Genomic DNA, 18,142 nt, shown 5'->3' on the forward strand with positions numbered 1-18,142 from the left:
TAATTGAATTTGTTATACATGCATGTAAATCTTTGCACTGCGCAAAGAGTGTATCTAGTCTATGCTAACTAAGTTGCAGACAGCGTATTAAAATTTAATACAGCAATTTTTCCTAAAAGATTTGCACATTAAAAAAAATTAATAGAATTTATGTATTCTTAAGTACATTGTTCATGTACAGATTAACTCTATAGAAACAGTATCCAAGGTCATCTCAAACAGATATTCCTGTACACAGAACTGCATTTAAATGTGGTATCCATTTTGTCTTCAGTAATGATTAGTTTGCGTAGTAATTACAACAAAAACAATTTTATAAATATATTTTAGGCCTATCAGAAATTTCTTCTTTTTCTACACAATTCTGAAAAGCCAATTTGTTGTGGTGACTTTTAAAGAGCTTTACTTGATTTGGTTCACAAATTGCAACACATTCTAAACTTTTCATGCAAATGAAGGCTATAGAAGCATGGTCATTTCTGAATGTACTTCTCACCAAAAACCAATTCTAACAATGGAAAATCCAGAATCGAATAATGACAATATTACTCAAAGGATAGTTCCTACTAGCCATACAGAGGAGACCCTAGGTCACAGATAGGCACAAAAAAAACTGTCAAACAAAGCATTCGGTCAAATGGTCCTTCCACAGAACAAACAAACACACACACACACACACACACACACACACACACACACACACAAAAACTGAGACACATATGACCACAGTCTCTGGCCGTTAAGGCCAAGGCAGCCTGGGACTGTGGGTGGGTGGGTGTGCGTGTCTCATGAAGGGCCATTTGGCCAAAAGCATTGTATGATAGTCTTTTTGTTGTGCCTCAGCATCTCTGCTATATGGTTAGCAACTATCCTTTTCACAATATTTTCAACAAAGCAATTCTGGTAGTGAGAGTCAGATGTTTTTGTCAATCGTGCCTTGGAGGTCTTGTGGTGACATTTCGATAGAAACTTCCATCCCCTAACATATACAAGGCTGATTTGATACGTCTGGTGAATTTCCTTGAAAGGATGGAACATTTTTGTTGCACCTCCATGGTCAATAAGCTTCATTACTGCAAGGATCATATACAGAATTTCAACAATTTACCGTGAACAGTTCACTGTCGACAGCCTTCTGAATTGTTTCGTGTGTCAACTGTGACTGAAAATGGAGAAAACTGAGTTTCATACTGTTATTAAACATTTTCATTTCGAGGGTTGGATTGCCGCCCAAATTAAAACAGAATTGGATGAAGTCCACACGGTCTCTACTCCATCACTGAAGACCATTTACTTTTGTATTGATGAATTCAAATGTGGTTGGACAATCACCGAACACAAAGTGCGCTGTGGCCAGGTAACTAAGGTCACCACAAAGGAAACCAATGACAAAATCCATGATATGGTAATGCAAGATGACGAATAAAAATTAATGAAACTGTTGAGACTGTACGCAACTCAACTGAGTGAGCACATAATATCCTGCATCGCAAAATGGCCATAGAGAAGCTGTGTGCGAAGTGGGTGCCACAATTGCTCACAGTCGACCAAAAGAGCATCCAGCGCACCTTAACACAAAGTCTGTCGATGTTTAATCGCAAATCCACAAGACCTTTTGAACCAATTACTGATGTTAATAAAACATAGATCGGTGATTACAAACCAGAATCAAAACAATGGACAAAGGCTGGTGAAAGTGCACCAAAGAATGCAAAGGCCATTTTGTCAGCTGGTACAGTGATGGCAACTTTTCTTTCTTTTTTGAGGGCTCGGGGGCATTCCCAAAGTATAATCCTCGTAGATTATTTGGAAGAGAACCCTATCTGGACCCTACTATACTTCATTGTTGGATCGTTTGAAATTTGTGCTGGCTGAAGAAAGTCAAACAATGGCATGCAAAAAAGTGTTCTCTCATCAGGGAAAAAGCACAGATCACACCCGTCTACAAGCCAGGTAGTAGAAGTGATCCAGAAAACTATCATCCAATATCCTTGACATCGATCTGTTGTAGAATCTTCAAAACATATTCTGAGCTCAAACAATAAAGAGGTATCTTAAAAAGAATGACCTTCTCTATGCCAATCAGCATGGATTCCAAAAATGTCGATCACATGAAACCCAAATCGCACTTTTCTCATATGATGTACTGAAAGATTGGGATCAAGGGAGTCAGATAGATGCAGTATTTCTTGATTTCCAAAATACATTTGAGTCACGATCACACCTACCCTTACTGTCAAAAGTACGATCATATAAGGTATCAAGTGAAATTTGTGACTAAACTGAGGACTTTATGGTTGGGAGGATGCAGCATGTTATCTTCGAAGGAGGGTCATCATCAGATGTAGAAGTAACTTCAGGTGTGCCCAGGGAAGTGTGCTATTATCCTTGTTGTTCATGTTGTAGATTAATGACCTCGCAGACAATATTAATAGTAAAATCAGGCTTTTCATAGAGATGCAGTTATCTATAAGTACTATCTGAAAGAAGCTGCATAAATATTCACAAAATAATTAAATTGGATAGACCAAAAATCTGTTCACCAACCAGTGGCAGAACACAGGCATAGAAGGCTGTTGTAAATTGGCAAGCTGCCAGAGTTAGCAGCCCCTTCAGGCAGAAGGGTTGAAGGGGAAGGAAAGAGGGGTATAGGAAAAGGACTGGAGAAGTCTAGGAAAAAGGGGTAGATTTTGGGAAAGTCACCCAGAACCGCGGGTCAGGGAAGACTTACCACATGGGATGAAAAGGAAAGACTGATTGTTGGGGACTGCATCGGGCAAGATATGAAAACTTAAGAGCTTAAAGGTGGGAGACAGGGTAATATGCAGACAGAGATTACTGCTTAAACATCATGCAAAAGTTAATAAGAATGAAAAGCTAAGTGCATTGTACTTAACAGAGGCGGAAGGGGGGTGGCGAAAAACAGGCTGGTAACACAGTGAAAGATGCAGAAAACTACAACAGAGCGAAGCAAAGAGTAGTTACTGTGAAGAAACGCTGAGATGGAAGAAATTAACGTAAATTAAGAACATATTGTAAATTGGCTTCCAGGTTGTATGGTCATGGCCAATAAGACATTTTCGTTACTGACATTTCATTCAGAATTGCATTGGACATCTACAGACTTGCACCTGGTTCCGCAGATTCTTGCTGACTGACAGTTTGTATTATGAAAAGGGGACATGGTAGAAGTTTAGATGTGATTGGTAGTGACAATCATTGTTAAAGATAAAACTTTTCTCTCAATTCTGTAGAGCTACAATTTATCACTAAGTTTCATAGCTGCTTCTATTCTGTTACAATCATCCCCATGTTTATAAATTTTGATGGTTTATCTATATACTTTTTCATGGTATTTATAATGCTCTCCTATGTTTGACCCATCAGTCAGCAAGACTATGAAGAACCAGCAGCTCTGAAGATGTGCAATGCAGCTCTGGATGAAACATCAGGAATGAAAAAGTTCCATGGATCTTTAACATCCAACTTGCAAGATTCACCAGTAACTAAGACAACCAGTCCCAAGAACCTTCATTGTATGACAGGTAGACATCCGCACTGGCAGAGCAGTGTAAGAATAACAGCAGAAGTAGAAGTAGAAGTAGAAGTAGAAGTAGTAGTAGTAGTAGTATACACGATCTTAAAGTGGGAAAAAAGTCACCTATTGTTTGGCCATGATAACCTGGTGATTTCACTAATGCTGCCAGAAGTGGGTGGGAGGCAGGCCATTATAGGGTTAGTGGTGATGGCAAAGAGGATGAAGCTCAGGATAGAAACTGAGACACACCATTTTCCTGAATAAAGGTGTATGACAAGGTAGAACCCACACGCACCTTGAAAACTCAGTCTTGTAAAAATACCCGAAGAAAACAGGGCAGGTGCCCATGGAAGCCTCACGTGTAACGAGTACAGAGGACACCAGTTCTCTAGCAGGTGTTGTAAGCCTTCTCCAAATCAAACAACATGGCCACAGTCTGGGATTTCCGCAGAAAACCATTCATGACATGGGTGGGCAAAGTAACAAGACGGTCAACTGCAGAATGCCATGTTCGAAATCCACACTGTGCATTCGTGAGTAAATGGCAAGACTCGAGCCACCACACCAGCCGGGCATGATTCATACGTTCCATCACTTTGCAAATGCAGCTGGTAACAGAGATGGGGGCAGTAGCTAGAAGGAAGGTTTCTGTCCGTATCGGGCCTAGATATTGGTATGACGGTGGCTTCACGCCAGCATCCAGGAAATGCACCCTCAGCCCAGACGCAGTTGTATGTGTTAAGCAGAAAGTGCTTGCCCGCAAGAGAGAGGCGCTGCCACATCTGAATGTGGACAGTGTCTGGCCCTGGGACGGAGGACTGGGATGAACTGATAGCATGATCTAGCTCCCTCATAGTAAAGGCGGCATTGTAGCACTCATGATTCGGAGACGAGAAGGGTATCACCTGAGCCTCCTCCATTTGTTTCTGATGGATGAAGGCAGAGTGATAGTGGGAAGAGCTCAAAACTTCCGCAAAATGGTGGCCCAAGATGTTGGAGAAAGCAATAAGATCCATGACAACATCGGCACTTACTGTCAGGCTGGAAATGGGGGAATGGATCTTGGTTCCAGAGAGCTGTCGGAGGTTGGCCCACACAACAGTGGAAGGTGTGGAATTGTTAAAAGAACTAGTGAATGAAATCCAACTAGCTCTTTTGCTATCCCAAACAACTCGACGACACTTTGCACGCATCTGTTAATAATGAATGCAGTTTTCCAATGTAGAGTGGCTGTTAAAAGTGCAGAGAGCACATCTCTGTCCGCGAATTGTGTCATGGCATGCCTCAGTCTACCAAGGGACTGGGACACGATGTAGTAAAGAGGAAGTGCGAGGAACGGAATGTTCTGCAGCAGTAACGATAACGTTGGTAAGATAGTCCACCTGGTCATCACAGCTAGGGAAATCTTGTTCTGCGAAGGTCGCCAGGAAGGAGTAATGCTGCCAGTCAGCCTTGGTAAGCTGCCATTGAGGCACGCATGTGGATGGGGTAGGAGTCAGCAGACAGAGAGCACACGAGAAATGGTCACGCAAGTGAGCGTAAGAAAGAACGAACCACTCAAGACAATGGGCAAGCTGGGCAGTACAAAGGGATAGGTCCAAATGGGAACAGGTGTGTGAGGAGTCGGACTGGAAAGTGCTCCTATGTTAAGGCAGAAGAGGTTAAGATGGTTAAGAAGATCAGCCAAGAGGGCACCTCTCTGACAGGCTCTGGGAGTGCCACAAAAGGGATGATGATGTGCATTAAGGTCACTAAGTAGCAAAAACGGGGGCGTTCAACTACTGAGGTCATTAGCACCCAGTCACAATCGTTAGAGCACATAGAATCTATCTAGTAAAACTCAAGGGGAGGGGGGGGGGGGGACACCAGAAAGTCCTTACAAAGATGCAGATAAAATAAGTAAAAGAGTTAGATGTCCTTGGACAAGCCAGTCAATGTTATAAAACGCAGAACACGAGCAGCTGCTCGAGCGTCATCAGCTAAAATATCCGGTAAAGTAGATGGCAGGGACAGGACAACACGAGATTGACTAAAGCAAGGACACGACAATAAAACATGGCGCACTGTTAATGCTTGACCACAAGGGCACTGCGGGGCTGGGTCACCAGAGAGCAGGTAGCGGTGGCTAAACCGGCAATACCCAATCCACAACCTGGTCAGAAGGACCTCTTCTCGCCAAGATGGTCGGGAGGAGGTTGTCCAAGCAGTTGGGAGCGGTTTGACTGCCCGGAGCTTGTTTCCTTGAAGGGATGACCAAGCATCCCACCACAACGACACAAGCCTCTTACAAACAACCCCACGAACGTCAGATGATGGGACACAATGAGAGGCTGGCTGAGGCAGGAGGACTGCAGCCTTGGCTGCAGCATCAGCAGCCTCATTCCCAGGCACTCCTACATGTCCGGGAACCCACAGAAAGCTGACAGGAGAACCATTATCAGCGAAAGAATGGAGGGACTGCCAGATCCGTTGCACCAAGGGATGGACCAGATAGGGAGCTCCAAGGCTCTGAAGAGCACTGAGTGAGTCAGAGCAGAGTACATACGATGAATGGCAGTGGCGGCGGGCATACTGAACGGCCTGATGGAGAGCAAAGAGCTCGGCTGTAAAGCTTGAAAATTGGTCGAGGAGCCGGTATTTAAAGGTGACGGCCCCAGCGATGAAGGCACAGCCAACACCATAGTCAGTTTTGGAGCCATCGGTGTAAATGAAGGTGTGACCGGCAAGTCGAGCACGAAGTTCGACAAACCATGAGCAATACACTGCAGCCGGAGTACCCTCCTTCGGGAGTGAGCTGAGATCGAGATAAATATGAACTGGAGCCTGGAGCCAAGGTGGTGTCGGGCTCTCACCCTCTCTGAAGGTGGTAGGGAGGGCAAAATCCAATTGTCGAAGCAGGCGATGGAAGCGGACTCCAGGGGGCAGCAGGGCAGACACATACAACCCGTACTGACGGTCGAGAGAATCGGTGAAGAAGGACTGATAAGAGGGGTGGTCGGGCATTGACAACAGCCGGCAGGCATACCGACACAGCAGTACGTCGCGCTGGCAGGTCAATGGTAATTCGGCAGCTTCAGCATAAAGACTCTCAACGGGACTAGTGTAGAAGGCTCTGGTCGCAAGACGTAACCCCCGATGGTGGAGGAGGAGGAGATTAGTGTTTAACGTCCCGTCGACAACGAGGTCATTAGAGACGGAGCACAAGCTCAGGTTAGGGAAGGATGTGGAAGGAAATCGGCCGTGCCCTTTCAAAGGAACCATCCCGGCATTTACCTGAAACGATTTAGGGAAATCACGGAAAACCTAAATCAGGATGGCCGGAGATGGGATTGAACCCCCCCCCCCCCCCCCCCGATGGTGGATGGAGTTGAGACGGTGTAAGAGGGATGGCTGAGCAGACGAGTAGACGAAGCTCCCATAATCCAGCTTCGATCGGACTATGGACCGATACAAGCAAAGCAGGACAGTGCGATCCGCTCCCCAAGATGAACCACTAAGAACTCTGAGGACATTAAGGGAACGTGTACAACGGGCCGCCAAATAAGAGACGTGCGGAGACCAACAAAGTTTCCTGTCCAATGTGAGCCCTAGAAACTTAGTTGTTTCCACGAATGGGAGAACAATGGGACCGAGATGTAAGGATGGCAGAAGGAACGCTTTATATCGCCAAAAGTTGATACAAACCGTCTTCTCTTCGGAGAACCGGAAGCCATTTGCCACGCTCCATGAGTATAAGCTGTCTAGACAACGCTGAAGGCAGCGCCCCAGGAGACATGTTCTCTGGGCACTGCAGTAGATCGCGAAGTCATCGACAAAGAGCAAGCCTGAGACATTAGGTGGAATGCAATCCATAATTGGATTGATCGCGATGGCAAAAAGGGCTACGCTCAAGACGGAGCCCTGAGGCACTCCGTTCTTCTGGAGGAAGACGTCGGACAATACGGAACCCACACATACCCTAAACTTTCGATCTGTTAAAAAGGAATCAATAAAAAGGGGCAGGCGACCACGTAGGCCCCACCTGTGCATAGTGCGGAGGATACCTCCTCTCCAACAGGTATCATAAGCCTTCTCCAAATCGAAGAACACGGCTACCGTTTGGCGCCTTCGCAAAAAGTTGTTCATGATGAATGTCGACAAGGTCACAAGGTGGTCAACAGCGGAGCAGCGGTGACGAAAGCCGCATTGGACATTGGTAAGTAGCCATCGAGGAGCATTAACCATGCACTCCATCACCTTACAGACACAGCCTGTAAGAGAAATGGGGCGGTAACTAGAAGGAAGGTGTCTATCCTTCCCGGGTTTGGGTATAGGAACAACGACGGCGTCACGCCAATGCATGGGGACTTGACCTTCGGTCCAGACGCGATTGTAGGTACGAAGAAGGAAGCTTTTGCCCGCCGGAGAAAGGTGTGCCAGCATCTGAACGTGAATGTCATCTGGCCCCGAGCAGAGGACCGGGACAGTGCAAGCGCACGTTCGAGTTCCCGCATAGTAAAGGGGGCATTATAAGTTTCCAGATTCAGCGAGTGGAAGGAAGGTCGCTGAGCCTCTTCTGCCTTTTTCCTGGGAAGGAAGGCAGGGTGGTAATGGGCGGAGCTTGAAACCTCCACGAAAAAGCGGCCGAAGGCGTTGGAGACAGCCACAGGATCAACAAGGACCTCATTACCTGAGGTCAGGCCAGGTACCGAGGAGTGGGCCTTAATGCCCGACAGCCGGCGCAGGCCACCCCAGACGACAGAAGAGGGAGTAAAACTATTAAAGGAGCTGGTGAAAGAGGCCCAACAAGCTTTTTTGCTGTCTTTGATGACTCTACGTCATTGCGCTCGGAGTCTTTTGTATCCAATACAATTCGCCAACATAGGATGGTAGCGAAAGGTGCATAAAGCACGTCGTCGAGCACGGATAGAGTCTCTACAAGCCTCATTCCACCACGGGACGGAAACGTGACGTGAAGAAGAAGTAGTATGAGGAATGGAACGTTCGGCAGCATTGACGATAACAGCCGTGAGGTATTCGACTGTCACAACTGAGAAAATCATGGTCCAGAAAGGTCGCCAGGGAGGAGTAAAGTCCCCAGTCAGCTTTCGGTATGTTCCAGCTCGAAGGACGTGGGGATGGGGTGTGATGCAGGAGACGAACGACACAGGGGAAGTGGTCACTCGAATAGGTGTCAGAAAGGACATACCACTCGAACCAACGGGCAAGAGTGGTAGAACAGATCGAAAGGTCCAAGTGGAAGTAGGTATGAGTAGAGTCCGAGAGGAAAGTCGGGGCACCAGTATTGAGGCAGACAAGATTGAGATGGTTGAAGACATCCGCCAAGAGGGAGCCTCTTTGACAGGATGCAGGAGAGCCCCAAAGCGGATGATGGGCATTGAAGTCGCCAAACAATAAAAACGGCGGAGGAAGCTGAACAATCAGGTGCATCATGTCAGCCCGACTAACTGCGGATGACGATGGAGTGTAGACGGTACAAACTGAAAAAGTAAAGGCAGGAAGAGTAATATGGACAGCTATTGCTTGGAGTGGGGTGGTCAATGGGATGGGATGGTAATAGACATCGTCCCGAACGAGCAACATGACCCCACCATGAGCTGGAATACCGTCCACAGGAGTGAGGTCATACCGCTCCGAGGTATAGTGGGTAAAGGCAATACGGTCAGTTGGGCGCAACTTGGTTTCCTGGAGACCAAGGACGAGTGGACAGTGCAGGCGGAGGAGCAGTTGTAATTCCTCCCGATTAGATCGAATACCTCTTATGTTCCAATGTAACAAGGCCATCGCTAGTCAGAAAAAAGGGGGGAACGAGACGGGGGAAGAGCTGGTCACCTCAACGGCCGTGGAGGGCCAGGTTTCGAGGGAACAACGCTACAACCGGCGGGAGGCGGATCCTGTTCCATCGAGTCATCGCCAGCTGCGGCCACTGTCCCGGGTTGCATAGGAGGGGCAGCATCATTTGCCGACGAGAGGCCAGCTGAGCACCTGGCAGCAGAGCGTCCCGGCGAAACTGAGGACGGCCGGGAACAGCGACACACGGTTGGAGCGTCAGACGAAACGTGCCGGGGTGGAGAGGGGGATAGAGACTTCTTCTTGGAGGCCTTCTTGGAAGTCTGAGAAGGCACAGGGATGGTGGGCAGGACCCGAAGAAGGTCCTCACGCACGGGGTCTGTTTTGGAACGCCGGACCTCTGAAGCCAGAGTCCGGAACGTTTCCCCGATGGACGCCTGAGAAGAGGATCGCTTCTCAGGCGGCGGGGTGGGAGGAGGAGGAAGGGTGGCCCCTGGGGCAGAGGGGGCGGGGGCCGCGGGGGAGGAGGATTTGAAAGGGAGGGATTTGGGAGGTGGAGGCGTAGACCTGGGATGGGGGGAGGAGGTGGAGGGGGGACAGGATGGGGGTGAGGATACTGTGGAAGGAGTGGACACGACTGAGGCAAACGAAGTTGTCAACGTCACGGGATGGAGGCGGTCATACTTCTTCCTGGCCTCAGAATAAGAGAGGCGATCCAAAGTTTTGAGTTCTTGAATCTTCTTCTCCTTCTGATACATGGGGCAGTCGAAAGATCTAGGCGAGTGGATGCCAGGACAATTAACACACCGAGGTGGTGGGGTGCATATATGTTCCTCACGAAGAGGACGTCCACAATCGCCACAAAGGCGCTCAGCCTCACACCGTGACGACATGTGCCCAAAGCGCAAACACCGAAAGCAGCGCATAGGAGGCGGGACGTAAGGTCGCATGGCACACCGGTAGCACATCACCTTTACCTTCTCTGGGAGAACGTCCCCCTCGAAGGCGAGGATATAGGCCCCAGTGTCGATGCGACGGTCTTTGGGGCCGCACTGGACTCGCCGGACGAAATGCACGCCTTGGCGCTCCAGGTTGGCCCTGAGCTCCTCATCATATTGCAGCAGGAGGTCCCGATGAAAAATAACCCCCTGCGTCCTAATCAGTGCCAGATGCGGGACAATGGACACTGGGATGTCCCCTAGTCGGTCGCACGCCTGGAGCGCCGCCGACTGTGTGGCGGAGGTGGTCTTTATAAGAACGGACCCCGAACGCATTTTACTGAGAGCCTCGATTTCCCCGAAGATGTCCTCGATGTGCTGAACAAAGAACTTGGGCTTGGAGGTGGCGAACGTCCCCCCATCAGTCCGAGAACAGACCAAATAGCGGGGGAAGTACTTCGTCCCAAGCCGGCTGGCCTGTCCTACCTCCCAGGGAGTGGCCAAGGGGGAAAGGGCAGGAGAACCAGAACCAGAGACAGTACCTTTCTTTTTAAAAGACTCGGCCGCAGAGTGACCTGATACACGTTGACGTTTCATCTGCGAAACGTCCGCCCCGATACCACCCACTCCAACCAGCGGCTCTCCCCACGGGCGCCACCCAGCCTCAGCAAGGGCCACCTGGCAGGATGACCGTTGCCGGGAGTCCTGATGCCCCAAAGAGACGGGCATCTACTCCTTGGCCGACGTGGGAGGGTACAGCTCAGGTATCGGCAGTACGATCCCTGTGTTGTCAGGGGGCTACAACCTAGAGAGTACATGACGACCCCACCACAACGGGCTGGCTACCGTGCTGGATTTCGGGTGCCATGGAAAGTCCATCATGATCGTAGGTGCAGATGGGGATGCACTATGGGCGTAACTTGTACAACCCATCAGGCGTTTAGGGCCAATTTGAGGAATAGTGGATATGGTTACAACACCGTTACAATGCTGAGTGCCAAGGTCTTAGTGCACGGAGGACCAGTGATACACCACGTAAGGCGTCCTTCCCCAAAAGGCTCGTACTTCTGTTGAATTTTGAAAAATGGAGGTCAAACCCCAAGGGGGACCATCACATGGAAGGCCGAAACGGTTGAAACTCCTTTTAGTCGCCTCTTACGAAAGGCAGGAATACCTCGGGCCTATTCTTACCCCGGACCCGCAGGGGGGAACGGGGGAGGTAGCTGCCCAAAAAGCTGAAGGAAGCCTGCCCTGGTGACATTGAAGGACAGAATTACATAAATGATACAGAGGGAGAAAGTCAGGTGGGGAAGGAAAAGGTGAATGGCAACAGCTTGAAGACAGGTAGTCAGGGAGATGGGTTGACTATGAAGGTCATCCCGTATGAGCAGCATGACGCCCCCATGAGATGGGATGCCGACCTCAGGAGGAACGTCAAAACGAATTGGTAAATAATGTGGAAGCTCAAAGCGGTCTTGAGGGTGCAATTTCATTTCCTGAAGGCAGAGTACAAGGGGATGCTGTGATGCTAGAAGCAGCCGTAAATCCTCTACGTAGGACCAAAGGCCACGAACGTTCCATTGGAAAAGAGTCATGAGGAGGAAGAGATGTAGGGGTGTCAATTTGGTGGCCGCCGAGGGACAGCCGGTGTAGAGACGCTACTACAGGACACAGAAGCAGGAGGATCCTGCTCCATGGGGTCCACAGAAGTATTGGCATGCTTGAGTGGTTGGTCTGTGGAGTCAAATGCTGAAAAACAGTTGGTGGTGTGCACTGGCGAGACAGAGGCCAGCGGGTTAAGTGACCACGCAGCAACACCGTCGAGCAGGATCTTCGAGTTGGGGAAGGAGAAGACCGTTTGTCTTTAGTGGACTTCTTTGAACCCTTCTGGTTAGAGGAAGACTTGGGCATTATTTGGCTGGAGGAACGGAGGAAGTCTTCTCGGGAGTACTCCTTCTGTCCTTTCCTGGGTAGCTTTTAGGCGAGAGTTCAACGGCTAGTTGCACAGTGGGATGGGGGGAAGGTGATGCGACCATGACTTTGGGTGAATTCACAACCTCAGAGCCAAATCTGAGGTTGCACGTCTGTGTGGTCATGTCCTTCATGGAGCGAGGGGGTAACAAGAACAGAAGTATGGGTGCCAGACAGGAGAACACAGGGTTTGCAACTAGCCAGTAACTTGTGAGCTACTGGGTAAGGCACTTTTTTCCTTTACCTGAATCTCTTGAACAGCCTGCTCATCTAGATACACAGGACAATCCCAGGAGGAGGCAGCATGGCCACCATTGCAGTTGATACAGCGGGGAGAAGGAAGTGGACATTCGCCCTCATGTGCATCCCTGCCACAGGTTACGCATTTGGCTGGATGTCGACAAGATGTTCGAGTGTGGTTAAAATGATGACACAGGTTACAGCACATCGGATTTGAAATGTATGGCTGGACTGTGATGATTTCATAGCCGCTTTAATCTTTGACGGCAGCACCACCCTATCGAAGGTGACGAAAAGAGTGCGGGTGGGCACCAAGGAGGAATCGACCTTTTTTCATTACACAATGGACGGCAATGACACCCTGATCAGAGAGGTAAGATTGTATTTCAGGCTCAGTTAGACCATCAAGCAGCCTGGTGTAAATTACACCACAGGAAGAATTCAAAGTCCTATGTGCCTCAACACTAACAGGGTAGCCATGGAGAAGCGAGGCAGCAAGCAGTAGTTGTGTTTGAGAATCAGAAGCCGTCTCCAAAAGCAAAGTGCCATTCCATAAACGAGAGCAGGATTTCACAGGGCCAGCAATAGCATCAACGACTTTCTGAATAATAAACGGATTGACCGTGGCGAAGGACTGACCATCTTCAGTACATGATACCACAAGAAACTGCAGTGCAGCGGGAAGGGTCTTCGAATCAGTAGCCTCATTACGTTTACGTTTCATCAACATCAATGAAGAGGATGATTGACTCATCACGAGTAAAACCCCCATGATTGCCAGCATCACTGACGGCATGCTCCTTCCAACTGGGGGCCCCCTTCACAAGGAGCCGCACCACCTTAGGTGATCGTTCACACCTCAGGTCACACCTCTGAACACCTGATGGAGGGACCAAATGGCAATTTGGGAAGGTTACAGCTCAGTAAATCACCCCTCCCTGGGCCTGACCTGTGCCAGGGGGTACGAGCAAATCCTACCTGTCAACCTGGGGCTGGGAATTACGTGTTATCCAGTCACCTTTTATGCGTTAGACACAGGAGCGCACAGGGAGGAAGAAGGAAAAAGAGGATCCTCAAACACCGAAGCGGAGGAACGAGAGAAGGGAAACAAAGAAAGAAAAAGGGAGCCAAAAAGAAAGTTGAGACTGTTCGCAGATCAATGACAGAACGCAGAACATTCCCAATAATACCGCAAACATGTTCCCCAAGGGAGAGGGAAAGAATGGCAAGAGGATAGACATACAGCACGGAAGAGAAAAAGTGCTGCAAAGGATGGGGCCCGTGGTAGCCAAGCACGAACCCGCCAAAGAGTGGCAAGCCCCCTGGGGGGGACAATTTCAGTGTTGTTACTGCTGCTTTCCTTTCAGTTACTGCACAGGTTTGGCAAGGCTACAGCAGGAAAGTTCAGCAGCTGCAGCAGTGTTGGAGACGAGACACAATCACGGAAATGGCCATTGACGAAGTAATCATCGATACCATGCCCACAAGTGGTGGTAGTGGTGATCTTGAATCAAGCAATTGACAGAGATCTTTAGTGAACATCATTTTGACATTTTCTTCAGGCACAGTTAATTACACTTTGTACACACTGCTGCCGTGCTGTGTTTAATAAATGCAATATGCAGACAGATTACAAAAATCAATTTTTGAATTGTGATTCATAGCGTCTTTAAGTTGAACATTCATTTACTTTCATTTTTCATTGTTTTTGATAAATAAATAATACATAAATTGTAGATAAAACTCTTTAGCATGAATGTGTAACAAATTAGATGATTTCCAATCCGACAGAAGTGTCACTTACGTGGGCAATATTTCCACGAGTGTCGCCTCCAATTTCGTCTTAAGTACAAAGCGCTGCAAACGAACAATACTGCCCTCCCCTCACTGTTCATCCCCATCGGCAGGCCAGCAAAGCAGTTCCTGACAGCCGCCAAACCATGGTACTGCTGGCATACAAAAGCCTGTTTTATTTACAGCTCCAGCAATATAATGTTATCAATTGCAGAACTGTATTTCCTGAACACACATTGGAAGTAACTAGGTAGCTGTCTGGAGTTGAGACCCCATAGAGATACCAGTTCACTATTTGCAGCAAGGTGTTGCGTATGCACACCATGATGGCAATTGTATGACTTATCTCCATGAATTGGGATATCCTTCCATTTCATGTTATTACACGTTTCATCATGATTAAGTGCTATGTCATGAGCAATAGACAATGTAGAATCCAGCATCCCCTTTGAGATGGGACATTCTCAGTCATGCACTTCAATGCGGCCAGAAGGTTGGATCCTGGCAGGTGGTACAGTCACTTCTGCAAAGCATTCAGTCATTGCCTTTATGCCTCATGGCGTGATCTGGACTTCCAGTGTGCATTACAACATTATCCATGCATGACCCATAAACTGCCCTGATAGTCTCCTATGTTAATGTGGATTTAATGGAATAATTCAGGAAGTCCAGAAATTCCCATTACAAATTCTTTTTGCTCTTCTTAATCATTCAACCACACTTTGCCCTGGCTACCTGTAAAGCTCTCTATAGCTGGTCTGTATTAGAAACTTCACAAAATCTGATGTCTGTTTTTGATTGCGGAGCTACATTCCTCATAGTACCGAGGGACAGCCAGTCTTCAGATGGGACGAATATTTTGGAATAGATGTATTATGGAGATGGGACCTGGATAAACTGAAAGAACCAGAGGTTGTAGAGAGTTTCAGGGAGAGCGTAAGGGAATAATTGACAGGAGTGCGGGAAAGAAATACAGTAGAAGAAGAATGGGTAGCTCTGAGGGATGAAGTAGTGAAAGCAGCAGACGATCAAGTAGGTAAAAAGACGAGGGCTAATAGAAATCCTTGGGTAACAGAAGAAATATTGAATTTAATTGATGAAAGGAGAAAATATAAAAATGCAGTGAATGAAGCAGGCAAAAGGGAATACAAACGTCTCAAAAATGAGATCGACAGGAAGTGCAAAATGGCTAAGCAGGGATGGCTAGAGGACAAATGTAAGGATGTAGAGGCTTGTCTCACTAGGGGTAAGATAGATACTGCCTGCAGGAAATTAAAGAGACCTTTGGAGAGAAGAGAACCACTTGTATGAATATCAAGAGCTCAGATGGCAACCCAGTTCTAAGCAAAGAAGGGAAGGCAGAAAGGTGGAAGGAGTATATAGAGGGTTTATACAAGGGCGATGTACTTGAGGACAATATTATGGAAATGGAAGAGGATGCAGATGAAGACGAAATGGGATATAAGATACTGCGTGAAGAGTTTGACAGAGCACTGAAAGACCTGAGTCGAAACAAGGCCCCGGGAGTAGACAACATTCCATTAGAACTGCTGGTGGCCTTGGGAGACCCAGTCATGACAAAACTCTACCATCTGGTGAGCAAGATGTATGAGACAGGCGAAATACCCTCAGACTTCAAGAAGAATATAGTAATTCCAATTCCAAAGAAAGCAGGTGTTGACAGATGTGAAAATTACCGAACTATCAGTTTAATTAGTCACAGCTGCAAAATACTAACGCGAATTCTTTACAGACGAATGGAAAAACTGGTAGAAGCGGACCTCGGGGAAGATCAGTTTGGATTCCGTAGAAATGTTGGAACACGTGAGGCAATACTAACCTTACGACTTATCTTAGGAGAAAGATTAAGAAAAGGCAAACCTACATTTCTAGCATTTGTGGACTTAGAGAAAGCTTTTGACAATGTTAACTGGACTATTCTCTTTCAAATTCTGAAGGTGGCAGGGGTAAAATACAGGGAGCGAAAGGCTATTTACAATTTGTACAGAAACCAGATGGCAGTTATAAGAGTCGAGGGGCATGAAAGGGAAGCAGTGGTTGGGAAAGGAGTGAGACAGGGTTGTAGCCTCTCCCCGATGTTATTCAATTTGTATATTGAGCAAGCAGTAAAGGAAACAAAAGAAAAATTCGGAGTAGGTATTTAAATTCATGGAGAAGAAATAAAAACTTTGAGGTTCGCCGATGACATTGTAATTCTGTCAGAGACAGCAAAGGACTTGGAAGAGCAGTTGAACAGAATGGACAGTGCCTTGAAAGGAGGATATAAGATGAACATCAACAAAAGCAAAACGAGGATTATGGAATGTAGTCAAATTAAATCGGGTGATGCTGAGGGAATTAGATTAGGAAATGAGACACTTAAAGTAGTAAAGGAGTTTTGCTATTTAGGGAGTAAAATAACCGATGATGGTCGAAGTAGAGAGGATATGAAATGTAGACTGGCAATGGCAAGGAAATCGTTTCTGAAGAAGAGAAATTTGTTAACATCGAGTATAGATTTAAGTGTCAGGAAGTCGTTTCTGAAAGTGTTTGTATGGAGCGTAGCCATGTATGGAAGTGAAACATGGACGATAACTAGTTTGGACAAGAAGAGAATAGAAGCTTTTGAAATGTGGTGCTACAGAAGAATGCTGAAGATAAGGTGGGTAGATCACGTAACTAATGAGGAGTTATTGAATAGGATTGGGGAGAAGAGAAGTTTGTGGCACAACTTGACTAGAAGAAGGGATCGGTTGGTAGGACATGTTTTGAGACATCAAGGGATCACCAATTTAGTATTGGAGGGCAGCGTGGAGGGTAAAAATCGTAGAGGGAGACCAAGAGATGAATACACTAAGCAGATTCAGAAGGATGTAGGTTGCAGTAGGTACTGGGAGATGAAGAAGCTTGCACAGGATAGAGTAGCATGGAGAGCTGCATCAAACCAGTCTCAGGACTGAATACCACAACAACAACAACATGGACATAATATAATTCATCCATTTCTAGACACTGTCACAATGTTCAGATAGAGCTAGCTGCCTGTACTTTGTCCAGTAAGGCATTATGTGCATCTGTTTTAGCTGCTCTGGTTAGGCCACTGCTCTGTCTTCTAGGTGACACAAATCAGGAAGTAATCACCAGAGTATCTGCCTTTAATCATTTCCCAAAGAACGGCATCTGAGAGGTCAGCAGTACACATCAAGACAGCAGAGACTGCCCCACAGTTTGTTCTGCTCAATGTTTAGAAACTTATGTTGTGAAGATATTCCCAATGGCTTGACTCCTGAGACAGATGGTATGGAGCCCCACAGCATGTTACCAGGTTGTGTGTCCCAACAGAGGAGGAGACAGGGGGGTATGATGTAACGATGTTGGTGAGAGCCTTCTAGAAGCAACCTCTGCTAGTGACAGGTATTGGGAACAAATATTCACCCCCTGTAGCATGTTTGCTACTGCAGCAGCTGGATGCAAGTTCACATCAAAGAGAAGAGGCAAGTAGTGGTATTCATAATTGGCAAATATTGCCACTTCAGCTTTAATTCTTAACCTGCTGAGGCCATCTTTTCAAGGAGACTATAGCTCCCTTAACACAAAGGCATCCATATTTCCAGAAGATATAAAAACATACAGTTTGCCTGTGCCATGAGTGGCAGCTCTTCTAGATAAGTCCTTGATCCATTAATATTACACAAGAGTATCAAGCTCCATTTTCATGGAAAGGGTTTTTCCTACTACTTTCTCCTTTTCTCAACACCAAGTTCTGGACTTCATTATAGTAAGTGGAGACTTTCAGGATCCTGCAGGCAGACTTCAAACTCCAAAACTTCACGTAAGGTGACACCAGACTTACTGGAAAAAGTAGTTTTGG

General features: G+C 47.1%; 1 protein-coding gene across 1 annotated transcript in view; it reads right to left on the reverse strand.

Annotated features, from left to right (window-relative positions):
* LOC126475508 (calpain-7-like) overlaps positions 1-18,142 on the reverse strand; it is a 103,198-nt gene that overhangs the window by 71,888 nt on the left and 13,168 nt on the right. The gene's annotated exons all lie outside the window — the stretch shown is intronic.

Source organism: Schistocerca serialis, chromosome 4 (assembly GCF_023864345.2).
Source record: "Schistocerca serialis cubense isolate TAMUIC-IGC-003099 chromosome 4, iqSchSeri2.2, whole genome shotgun sequence".
NCBI lineage: Eukaryota > Metazoa > Arthropoda > Insecta > Orthoptera > Acrididae > Schistocerca > Schistocerca serialis.